The following is a 12,732-nucleotide window of genomic DNA, read 5'->3' as shown; positions in this document are numbered from 1 at the left end:
CCCCTTCCATACAAGGGCGATATATGTGAGCCAAAGTAGATGGAGAAAAAATACATTCAAAGTCTGTGTTCTTTCATTTATCCGATGAGATGCTTCATTGGTGACCCTATGACAGGAAATTCATTTTTTTTCCCGCTATGGTTTGTCAAGTAAAATAAAAATTATATTACATTCATAGGAAAACGGTTACTGAAGGAAGGAAAAAAAACTGCTGAACTAGCCTGCGTTCCTTTTGACTCCTAAATGTTAAAAAATATATCAGTTTGTGAAATTCATAGCAGGTACTTCAACTACACATGTTGTTGAAAACCTATTCCTAAAGGGGTGAAACCAAAATTGGCGCGATACGCAAACTGAGATTTTGAGAGTAATATTTCTGGACTAATTTACCAGCCAAAATTATATCAATAATACTCATGATTGGTGATACCCTCGAGTGATGTTCGAAGATCGTACATTCATACGTCTTTTTCACGACATAGGGTGGTCTGCAACTAAAACCAAGAGAATAATCAATGATATCAAAATATCCAATGATGCCAAAGTCTCAACACAATTGATCTGTAATTACAATTGGCATTATTCGTATCATTGATATTCGCAAACGTAAGAGTTTAACATTCATAGCACTTCCGTCACCCACGGATGATGAGCGTAGTGGAATGCTCAATTATCTTTTGATGATTAGAAATTGTTTTTCTTTCAAGATGAAATTCTTTAAAAGAGATGTACGTACATATTCTAGTTTTTTTATTTATTTTTCATCATTATTTCTCTATTCTCTGACAGGTTTGCTTGTACTGTATTGGAGGGATTGAGTAGATGTATAGTGTCCGGAGTCAATCACTAGCGTATGGATGATTTTGGGTTCGAAACCAGATTTTCCGTTTGTATCATCCCCTTTTTTCAATTATATTGAACTCACAACATCTGGGAATTGATTGCCATCTATCTTTCAAAAAAGAAGACTGAAAAAAACTGCGGTGAGAAAAGCATTTTTTCAACTATATCAGCAGCCAAAGGGTTAAAGTGTGACGTATTTGCATTCAAATTCAATTTTTTTCCATCTGCAGTCAATTCAGTAAGGTATCAATGTCAAAAAACAAGTAAAAATTACATAGAAATCGAATGATTGTTGCCAGAAACGGAGTAAGAAAACGAGTTTTATATTCAAAATGAAAGCATTTAGGGTTGCGTTTTCAGACACCTAGTAAAAGAAGTTCGGGAATAAATTGAGAAAGAAATAGAAAAGTAATGATCGCGCAATTGTTCGGCGATCGGTTATTTGAAGATTGTTTGCTTAATGTAGATGTTCGGAGAGAGTGAACAGCCATTTGCTGAGTGACTTTTCTTGTATACACTTTTGTTATATTATCTTCTTCTTCTTCTTGGGCGAGTAATGCGACTCACTCCACGCAACGAACGCCATCGTGTTCTTTTCGACACCTACGCTCTCTTTCTGCATTTTTTCAACACTACCTTCCTCTTAGAGAAACCTTTTTTTGCTTGCATTACATGTATGCTATATTAAACATTCGGACACGTGTGCGTGTATTTCACCGAAATTTCTACAACATCGTTAGGCTGCCATCAGGAAATCTTTATATACGAACACGTCTGCGGTTCCTCAGGGGTCCAACCTTGGCCCGTCACTATTTCTCATTTCTGTAAATGATCCACTGTTGTATTTTCAAAATAGCCGTTGCCTCCGTGTTGTCAGATGACCTAAAATTTCATCGATCTATTCACACCATAGAAGACTACTTGGCTCTTTAAAATGACGTTTTTCGTCTGAATGATTGGTGGAGAGAGTGATTGAATGATTGAGATAGTGAGTAATTGAATGACTGTGAGAGTGAGTAATTGAATGACTGTGAGAGTGAGTAACTGAATGACTGTGAGAGTGAGTAATTGAATGACTGTGAGAGTGAGTAATTGAATGACTGTGAGAGTGAGTAATTGAATGACTGTGAGAGTGAGTAATTGAATGATTGAGAAAGAGATTGAATGATTGAGAAAGTGAGTTATCGAATGAGTGAATGCATGATCAAGCGGGTGAATGAATGGGGGATGGTATTATCGATAAGGCGAGGGAGCCAAAAGTTTGAGAGTGACCTCTTTATTCAGTCTAACTTGGCGGATGCGACATTAAAGGGGATTGCAAGAGTATAAAGCTACTAACTCAATCGCTAACACACTCAGTGTAACTCACTCACTAATTACTCTGTTCAGACAGTCAGTCACTCACGTGATCATTCACACTCGCTGTCAGTCACCAACTATTGCCGTTTGTTGGTGAATTGAGTGGCGGTGAATCGTTGCAGGTGAATTTTCCAGACATTGTTACGAATATCATTCGTTGAATATTTTTAGTATAACACCAACCAAGAGACCAGTTGAAATATTCTCATAGGTAACAAGGACTTTCGACGGATACTTACATCAAAAAAATAGGATGGAACTTGATAGAGTGAGTCCCGGTGCATGTCGAAGATGAGGTGAAGCATGTGTCAAATGTGTACAATATGATCGACGAGGTCGTAAGCAGCATATAATATGAGACACAAGTAAAGAAAATGGAGAAAACGTCATTCTTACAGAGAGATTCGATGGTTTCTTAGGGGAAATAAAAAGCGGGGGTGGCCTTATTTCATTCACCACAAAAGGAAAAGCACAAAACTGTCAAAGGCATCTGTTACTGCATGTGCAGTGAAGCACTCGAAAACAGGAAATTATTGGTGCTCTAATAGTGCCGCGTGTGAGAGATTGAGACAATGTGTAGCAGACAGCCATCAAATAAATTGGCTTTCTCGCCATTTAATACTGCAACAACAACCCTTCAGTGGTTTTTCCTGCTGACGTAAAAGGAAATCCCTGGGAAAAACCGGAAAAGTTCGTCTAGAGGAAAAGTGCAACGTATTTGAGGCAATAGAAAACGCGTATTTTCTTGAAGGTATTGCCAGTAAATAGCTTTACGGAAGGTCCGTGGTTCGCATTTTAATGATACAAGGGGTCCACAGCCGCATTCATTGCGAAGGCGCAAAGGGTCCGCGGCCCTAATTTTAATGACATAAGGGGTAAGTTGCCTACAATTGTACGACATAAGGGGTCCTAGACACACATTTATTGACGCAAGGCGTTCATGGCCATTCATTTTGTAGGTTTGGTCCATGGTCTTTATTTTAATGGAATATGGGATCCGTGGATTACATACTAATGGCACAAGGGGCCCGTGTCCTATATTCTAGTAACACAAGAGGTGACCCTCATTTTAAAGGCCCTCGAATACAAAACGTTAATAACCACTGGTGTATGGTCTCAAGACGGCAAATCCACTTGAACCGGACACCTGATGGACTCTCATATAATTAACACTGATAGTTAAAAAAAATGTGTTGAAGAATTTCGTTTTAAACGTAGTGTGCGGTTAATTATATACAGTCAAACCTCGTTAATGAGTCACTCTTGGGAGAGCAAAAATATGACTTATTAAGCGGAGTGACTCATTAAACGGAGTAAGCCATAGCTGTGCCAATTCCTTCCTGAGGACAATTGAGATTTCCAAAAAGTGACCCGGTAAGCGGAGTGGCGTGTTAAGCGGGTGACACACTAACGAGGTTTGACTGTATATAGATTCTTTTACTGAAATAAAGACTAAAAACATTCCGATATCTGTGCTGCACCAAAGATGCTCAACCTTCAGGAGAGTTCGGGCCACTCCGTTTGTTTGAAAACGGGTCGAGACCACTTAATTGACTAGAAATAGCGCCGCGGGTCACCGGAAATGTGATCTGGAACTGGGCCACACGTTACTCAAGCGATATGAAAATAAGCCGTGGATCGTCGTTCAAATATGATCCGTGAATATACCGTGGATTCTTCAGGTTATCTGCAAATGTGCCGAGGTTGATCGATCTGGAAATGTGTCGCGGGTCACTTGAGTGATATGTACATTTGCCGCTCAGTTAATTTTTACAAAATTAGGTTTGAGGTCACGGGCCACATCATTTGACTTCTAGGACAACATTTGGCCCGCGTGCTATTCGTTGAGCACGTATGAAATATGCACTCCAGGTTCAACTTTTACATAAATTGCGTACACTTAACATGAGAAATACTTCGGTATTTTTCGAACGAATAACTTATTTGTGAAGGACAGCAACAGCGAAAAGATGAAGAATAGAGGGGTGGGGAAGATGGGCACAACACAAAACGTGAGTAGACGTCAGACCCGCCGAAGGGAAATATAATTGTCACATGAAGCAGAACAAATTCCGTCGCCCAAAACAACGCGGGAAAAATAGCAGCAGCAAATTCATTCCATCGAAAAGTAAGTCTGACACGAAAAAGATCTCATCGGGAGACGCGTGTTCGTCTCCCGGAATTACTTTTCCCGGGGAATAGAAGCATTTTTGCCGCTCACACGAACAACATTACAACCCCAATGACGGCAGAAGTGACAAATGACTGCCATTATCAACGGGGGAATTTTTCGCTCTCGTTGCTCGAAACCCCAAAAGGCTCTTTTGCTGCTTCTAAATGAAGTTGCGAAGATTAATTGAAGAAAAGAGCTAGAAACGTTTCCCCATATTTCGGATCCAAATCATCCAACTACCGTTCCTGATGGATATCGTCATCCCAAAACACGATATCAGAGAAATATTTTTCCCGACAGCCAATGTCGCCCCCCATCCACCAATTCGGGACGTGAAAAATCATCCTGATTGGTGGAACAAATTGATTCAAATGGATTCTTTTTCCTCTAACTGAACTGCGTCAATGGAAAAATCGTGGATGTAGGGTGGCTCTTAGGTAATCAAAGATTCTATAAAATTGAATTATTTTTAAGAATTTTTTTGTGTTTTTTTGAAGGTCTACATCTTTTTGTAGTTTCGAAGAATCAAAAGGGCTGTGTCATTAAGGGGCCATTCAAGTATTACGTAAGCAGATTTTCAGCCATTTTTGACGCCCCCCGTCAGCAAAATTTCGTCAGCAGCTTAGAATATTTCATATCTTCAAAAAGGGTGGTTGATGACGTAAGCAACCTTCAAACTCCCCTCCCTCCTGTCATCAAAAGTCGGCAAATCCGAACCCCCCCCCCGATGCTGACGTAATACTTTAATGACCCCTAACAAGACCGCAAGTTCTGAAGGAATATGCAACTTTTCAACATTACTGTACAGAGGATCCGGCTTGATACTAAATCAGAGCTACCTTCACCAGACGCGGGAAAATAACCGCTGGGCACATCACCGGTCTACAAAACTTTCCGCTAAATTCTTGAAGCCTCGTACATCAGTGGTTCTCATTGTGAGGCCACATGGCCCTCTTGCTGTTATGAAATATGTTGGGGAGGGGAGCATGGGTGAAAATTAGATAAAAAGGGAGTAGAGCCATGACAAGTAGTGGGAGGGGGGGGCGCAAAGATCTGTGATGAATTAGAGTTTTCAAGTGAAATATTGGGAAACATTTTTTTACTACTTTTGGAAAAAATTATATTATGATGTGTCGGTTTTTATCGGGATCTGAACGGTTTTTAAGTCAAAGGATTCTTGCCTAGGGAAGAAGGCAAACACTTTCATGCGTCCGTTTCAACTCATAAACAAAAGTGCGAAAAAATATGCACAGACCGACAAAAATAATGAGAATGAATGAAAATCTCCTGCAATGTAGATAGTCCGTGTTTGGATAATTAGAAACATAAACATGAAATAATTGAATAAACATTGAATAATTGAATATTTAGGCATGTACTTTCGAACCACCACGAGAAGGACAATATTTGTACAATATAACTAACAATCTTTTACGTGGGAAAATGCATTGGATAGAGAACCCTGATCATAGCACAATTGAACCAACTTTTCAAAACATCATCGATTAATTCCAGTAGACAATTTTACAAAATATATAGCAATTCGAAATAAGACAACCACACACAGTCAAACGATCCCAATTTCTATAAATTGCATAAATTTGGAAGATTATGAATGAAATTTGAAGGACATTTCTAGCTGATATCACTTATTCGTATATTTTCTTGCAACTCGACACCGTAAAACTCCCAGTATCATTACGGCGATATCAACTATAAAATAAATTACCTTGTTACTTTTTAGTCGGAATGGTAAACGGATAAGCTTGTAAATTCATTAATTACAGCAATTTTATCTGGAAACGAAAAACTCAAAAAACCGCTAGTTACGTCAAATTTCACGTAAAAAAATGAAAAGTAATTTCCCTTACCGTTTGAAAGTAAAAAAAATCCAGAAACAAATTATTCGAGTATGTTTATTCAAGTTAAAAGAATGTCTTGAATTCCTAATCTCCGAGTGTAAAAAAACCATAAATTATTTGGGAATGGCTTGGGTAAAAGATTATACATATACTCAGAAAACAACGCATCTGTTATAGAAAGAAAATTAAAATCAGGAAGAAATATCGCTATAAGTAAAGTGAAACCAAATACGCGCATATGCAAAGAGTAATTATCTCTGGAAAAAAAAGCATTTAAGAATTATAATATACGCATATTTTTTTTATTATTCCAGTAATAAGAATCTTCGTTTTTCGCTTTAGAAGAAATTTATTTTTTTTATCACCTAAAAAAAATAAATTTCGTATCATTTACTTTTTAAGGGGTTCCCGATATTCTCTCCGTTGAAATGTTATGTTATTGTAAGGGAGCCTTGCTCTTTTATCTTAGATATTAAGCGTGAAAATAGCGACTTAAATTTATTATATATATAATTTTTTCTCTCTTCTATTTTATTTAAAAAAAATTTATTCTGATCCCTGAAGAAATTGCAGCCTCCCTTGTGCCCGTTTCTCCACATAATTTTATTTTTTGCTTATTCCTCCGTAAAGAAGATTCGAAGGCATAATTGCGTGCCACGAATAGATTTTGAATTCCTTTTTTTCGCCGACGGAAGAAACTGGATTTTTTCTTTCAGTCGTTCGCGTTTTACATGATTTTTATTTTGCATACAATAACGTTCGAGCTTCAAAAAAATGTTCCGACTGGAAAAAAACTACTTTCCTTTGTTTTGGGTGTATTTTATTTAAAGAAAAATGGCAAAATGGCGAGCATTGCATGTATTTGTTGATGATGATCATGATCTCGAATACGCAAATTAAGAGAAATTTGTAAAAGTTTTCTGTTTCAATATTGGTTGTCTTTGAATCATTTGTCTCTTGGGTTTTCGATGTGATCTTATTTTCCACTAGAAACTCTATTCAGGTTCATACGTAATGTTACTGATGCACGATACATTCACGAAATATTTGTCTTTCGATCATGTATGAATAATATTTTGTTTATAGTAACGACGTTTTCGTAAGTCAAAAACACGAATTTTAATTACTCAGAACTGCCTTTTTGGCTTCTAGCATCTCCTGCAGTCTAAAGACTCCATTTTCAATCATGCTTTCCCGGTTATTGAGAATTATCGCAGACTTTTTGGTCATTCGCATACTCCCGCACGCTACTTGACATGATTCCCTGCTTTCTAAATCACTCCATCGGTCACTCTTTTGATCTTTTAAAAGCTAGGTAACTATTTTATTTAGTCCCACAAACAAGGACATTTTTTTGGTCGTTCAATAACCTCGTCACTCACTTTCAATTATTCTTATGGTTGCACTCGCTCTAGGTCACTCACTGTCCTTGTCCCTCGCTCTCTGGGCACAAGGGGATCTATGATGGGCTATACAAGAAAAAATATATGTTACCGCTCTTCTCCTATTCTGCCAATTTTCACATCTCCTCATGCCTCAAATCGGCCGGACCTCCGAACTTTCCACCCTGGGCTAATGCGTCTCAATGCGTCCCTGTGAATACGGCACTAAACTGAACATAAGATACCGCACATTTCATTCACAGAATTATGAAGCTAATTCGAACTTCGAACGACATCTTTATCTAACTTCGCGATTCGTAATTACTTACAACTCGAAATCATAAAACTCCCAATACCAGCATGATGATATCAACTACAAAAAAATATCCTTGTTATTTTCTGGTCGGAGAGAGAGAGAATAGCAAACGGATAAACCGATAAATTCATTTATTACAGCAAATTAATCTCGAAACGGAAACTAAAAAAACGCGTGTTATTCCAGATTACACGTGAAAAAAAGATGGAAAGTAATTTCCCTACCTAACTTCCCTACTAAAAAAAAATATCCAGAAACAAATTATTCGAGTATGTTTATTCAAGTTAAAAGAATGTCTCGAATTCATAATCTCCGAGTGTAAAAAACCATAAATTATTTGGAAATGGCTTGGGTAAAAGATTATACATATACTAAGAAAACAACGCATCTGTTATAGAAAGAAAATTAAAATCAGGAAAGAAATATCGCTATAAGTAAAGTGAAACCAAATACGCGCATATGCAAAGAGTAATTATCTCTGGAAAAAAAAAGCATTTAAGAATTATAATATACGCATAATTTTTTTTTTTTTATTATTATTTCAGTAATAAGAATCTTCGTTTTTCGCTTTAGAAGAAAAATTACCTAAAAAAAAAATTCGTATCGTTTAATTTTTAAGGGGTTCCCGATATTCTTTCCGCTGAAATGTTATGTTATTATAAGGGAGCCTTGCTCTTTTATCTTAGATATTAAGCGTGAAAATAGCGACTTAAAATTTTTTTCCCCTCTTCTATTATACTTTAAATTTATTCTGATCGCTAAAGAAATTTCAGCCTCCCTTGTGCCCGTTTCTTTACATAATTTTATTTTTTGCTTATTCCTCCGTAAAGGAAAAAAAAAGACTCAAAGGCATAATTGCGTGCTATGAATAAATTTTGAATTTTGTTCCTCGCCGAAGAAAGAAACTGAATCTTGTTTTCAGTCTTTCGTTTTACATGATTTTTATTTTGCATGCAATAACGTTCGAGCTTTAAAAACTGTTATGACTAGAAAACTATTTTCCTTTGTTCTGGGGTGAATTTTATTTTGAAAAAAAGAAATATTGCCGGAATTGCATGCATTTGTTGTAACTGATGACGATCATGATGTCTATAATAAAAATTAACCCTTAAATGCTGAAATTTTTTTTTTCAAGCTAATAATTTTTCTATGGGTGATTATCATTTTTCAGGCTTTCTATATGCGTAAAAAAATCTATCTCAAATGGTACTGCTAATAGATCACCGAAAATCTTCCATAAACTAGATGTATTGATGTAATAAAACACTTTAAATACAGTCCATGGCATTTATTGTAATCACATCGGGTGTTTCTGATAACAATAACCGAATGACAGCTATATCCAGAAAAATCCCGTTTGCTCCATTATAATATTACTTTGTCTTCAAAAGTGAACAATTTTGTTTTTCAAATTTGGAGAACATTCTGACAGTACGGTGAGCACAGGGGTTACAGATGGCTGACCATCGTCCAGCTGAAGTTTGTTTAAAGCGTCAAAAAGCCGACAAAAATATTGAGCAGCTTAAACTTGACTTTTTCTTTCTCTCGGAAAAAACATACAAAAAGAACTGCATCTCGCCAAAAGGAAAGAAAAGTTCCCGCTGAACCATTCCCAAATAAGAAGTCGCCCAATGTTGAAAGAATCTGTCAACGCGCCTGCAGTGAAAGGGGAGGGGAGATGGGGGCTTATGCTTGAAAGACTAAGTAGATATTTGACGTAAGAGTAAAAGTTGAACATATCGTGTTTATTGTACGAACTTCCGATTTGAATGGTAATTTCCGTAAGGGTGCTTTCACAAAAGTGATTCATTAAGCGGAGTGGGTGACGCATTATCAGTAGTTTAATAACATTAGAACCCCATAGAGGAAAATTGAGATTTCAGAAAGGGACGCGTTACTCGGGTGACGCACTAACGAGATTTGACTGTATATTTTTATAACATCTTAGTAATATTATATGGTCTCAAAAATATTCGACTCAAATCCGAAATCGATTGAAACTCTTTGATAAACCAGTTAAAAATTTTAATCATTCGCAGCACTACTTTCAACTCACGCTTTTCAAGGCGGCACAGACGCTAGAACACTTCAACGCAACTCACTCACTTGGGGGAGGGACGGATTTGTGATAAACTATCCTTTGACGATAGAGAGTGGTTTTATTCGATCACGAACTCATGCTTGTAGTATTAAATGCGGGGAAACCATTTTACCCGCATTTAATGCGTTTTTTTTCTCAAATTTCCTCAGTTTTTCGCATTCGAATATCTCGGTGAATAGACTTAGAAACATGAAATTATTTTAGTTGGCATCGGGAAAGACAGAGCAACAACTTCTTAATTTTGTTCTTTGGCACACGGGGACGGTATAAAGAGTTTTTTTTTTAAATTTTATAACTATACAACCCCTTACAACATGAATGACATATCTGAGTTGGACACGTGATTTGGATACTTTTTCTAGTTTGGTAGGTCTCTAAGACTAACGGCTCGTCAGTAAAGTGCCATACGCCCTGTTACCCATGCAGCCTCCATATACACGTAAAAAAATAGTTTGAGACGAAATACAGTCAACTCTCGTTTTAACTTATACCATTATAACGGGAAAAAATATCGCTTTAATGAAAACTATTCTAATCCTCCGTATAAGTTTACATAGGAACAATATAAAAATCTGGAACTCCTTTGTAACGAAATTTCGTTATTACGAAGTGATTTCTCCGGTCTCTTGGAGTTCCCGTCTAGTGGGGTTTGACTGTATTTCCCCCAAAAAAATCTGACATTTTTGCAGTAAAGTAATTGAACTTCAGCAATTCGATCTGAAAATCGCTCATATTAAGTAAAGTCTACGCTGCTGCCCCTTACAACCTGCCACCCAGGTGTGCCGCACCCCTTGCACCCTCGCTTAAGCCACCCCTGCCCCAATATATTATCACAGCAATGTAGTTTTAAAAAATTAAATTTCGCGAATATTTTTCCTCATGTATGATTTGTCTCTTGGAGTTCGTTATAACTAAATTCGACTTTAAATCTTTCCAGCAGAGGCAACGAATTGGCACCCCCCTCAAAATTCATAAAAAATACCCCAGAGCAATCATTCTTTATTCGATTTTTTATTAATATATTCCCTATCAGACCACTCAGTGCCGGTTGAAGATAGCTTTGTGCTAAACTAGATGGCTGGCTATCCGTCTGTAATTGCATGAAAACGATGGGTTGTTTTACAAGCTTTCATTTTTCACCCATCTACTTCTTGGATTGCATTTACTATCAGCACTCAAAAGAATGTCAATGAATGGTCAACAAATCTTTGTCTGCTTTCTTTATGGCAGCCCTCTTTGAATGAAAAGACTTCGAACACACACAACTTTCTGTCTTTACAGTTACTCCATTTTGCTTAAACCTCTTCTATAGTTTGTGTCAGGGCCTACTGTCACCCCCAAGTCGTAAAACCACCGAGATTACATGAACAACTTTTTTTATTTCCTTCCTCATGTTAATGTTACTTGAATGGGGGAAAAATTGCGAAAAAGATATTCTATGCATTTGTTTGAAATTAAATTTTTTTAGTCAGAGTGGCTAAAAAAATTTAATGTCACAAATTTCTTCATGGTCCCCGTATAAGTAGCCGTGGCTCCCCTTTTGCAAGATTTTTATCCGTGGCCCCCCTGGAATATCCTAGGGCCCCCGGTTGAGAACCACTGAGCTAGACTGCACTGCTGCTGCTTTTTTGCATCAGGCTAAGGCAAATATTGGAAGCAAATATTTGCGAATGACTATTGGGCCTGGCTTGGCAGGAGTGACTTTAATCATATAAATTGAAACGTTTCCCCATATAAATCCACGTGAACAACAATGACTAAGCTTGTCTAAAGCTGTCCTGTCTTGAGTTGTCTAAAGTCATGACCACACTCGTGTCAAGGCTGGCCCGATATGTTCCATGGGCAAGTAGTGTGTGGCCGCTCCACCATTGGCAAATGATCGTGAAATATTGGAGGCTGGAAGGTATTGGAAAGCTGGTCGAACAGAATGATTAGTACCATCCACCTTCCTACAAAAGTCAAAGGAGTCGAATTCTTTCCCCCATCTTCCAATCTGTCTCACGTTACACATTGGTCGAAGAATACCAACAGTCACAACACGAAGAGGTCTCTCGAAACACCGGTTCTGTTCTTGGTAAATATCCACCAAGGAATATTGGGACAGGGTAGCCAGTTTAGGGCCGTTGCTGCTTCTTTCCATCAGTGGGAAGATAGGTATTGGAAGCAAATATTTGCGAATGACTATTAGGCCAGACTTGAAACGAGTGCGCTCAGCTTTACGTGGACGTTTAACGTCAATGAACCGTGAATTCGCCTACTATTACTTATATAACCGTACACGCTCCTCGTAAACATTCCTCTGAGGAATTTCTAACGAATTGGTGCATGCAGGAACGAGTTGTGTGTGAGTGTTGTATGCGTGAACTTACAGTATTTATGTTGTTAGAGTTATGCTTTTTTCCCCGTTATACTGGTGCCGCCATCTGTTTTCCATATTTTGAAGCGAAAATGAAAAATGCTGAAGTTTCATGTTATGTGTCATGAATATGCTTTCATGACATTGAAAAATCATGAATTTCACTTACTACTGTAGAACATCTCGTTAGCTGAAATCTCGCTTTTACAGACGGACACTTTATTGAAAAAACATTGAAAAAACGTCCTGAAATGGGTCCATTTCATATTCAGGTGATAAATATCAAGTTTGGTTTCACTCGGTTTATGATTCTCCTTGCCCAGAATATTGGCATCCCGTG

The sequence above is a fragment of the Pholcus phalangioides genome, unplaced genomic scaffold (assembly GCF_987345545.1).
Source record: "Pholcus phalangioides strain wild (caught in Gottingen) unplaced genomic scaffold, Ppha-v1.0 ptg000031l_1, whole genome shotgun sequence".
NCBI classification, from domain to species: domain Eukaryota; kingdom Metazoa; phylum Arthropoda; class Arachnida; order Araneae; family Pholcidae; genus Pholcus; species Pholcus phalangioides.
The sequence above is the reverse complement of the archived record's forward strand: the minus strand, read 5'-3'. Positions refer to the sequence as shown.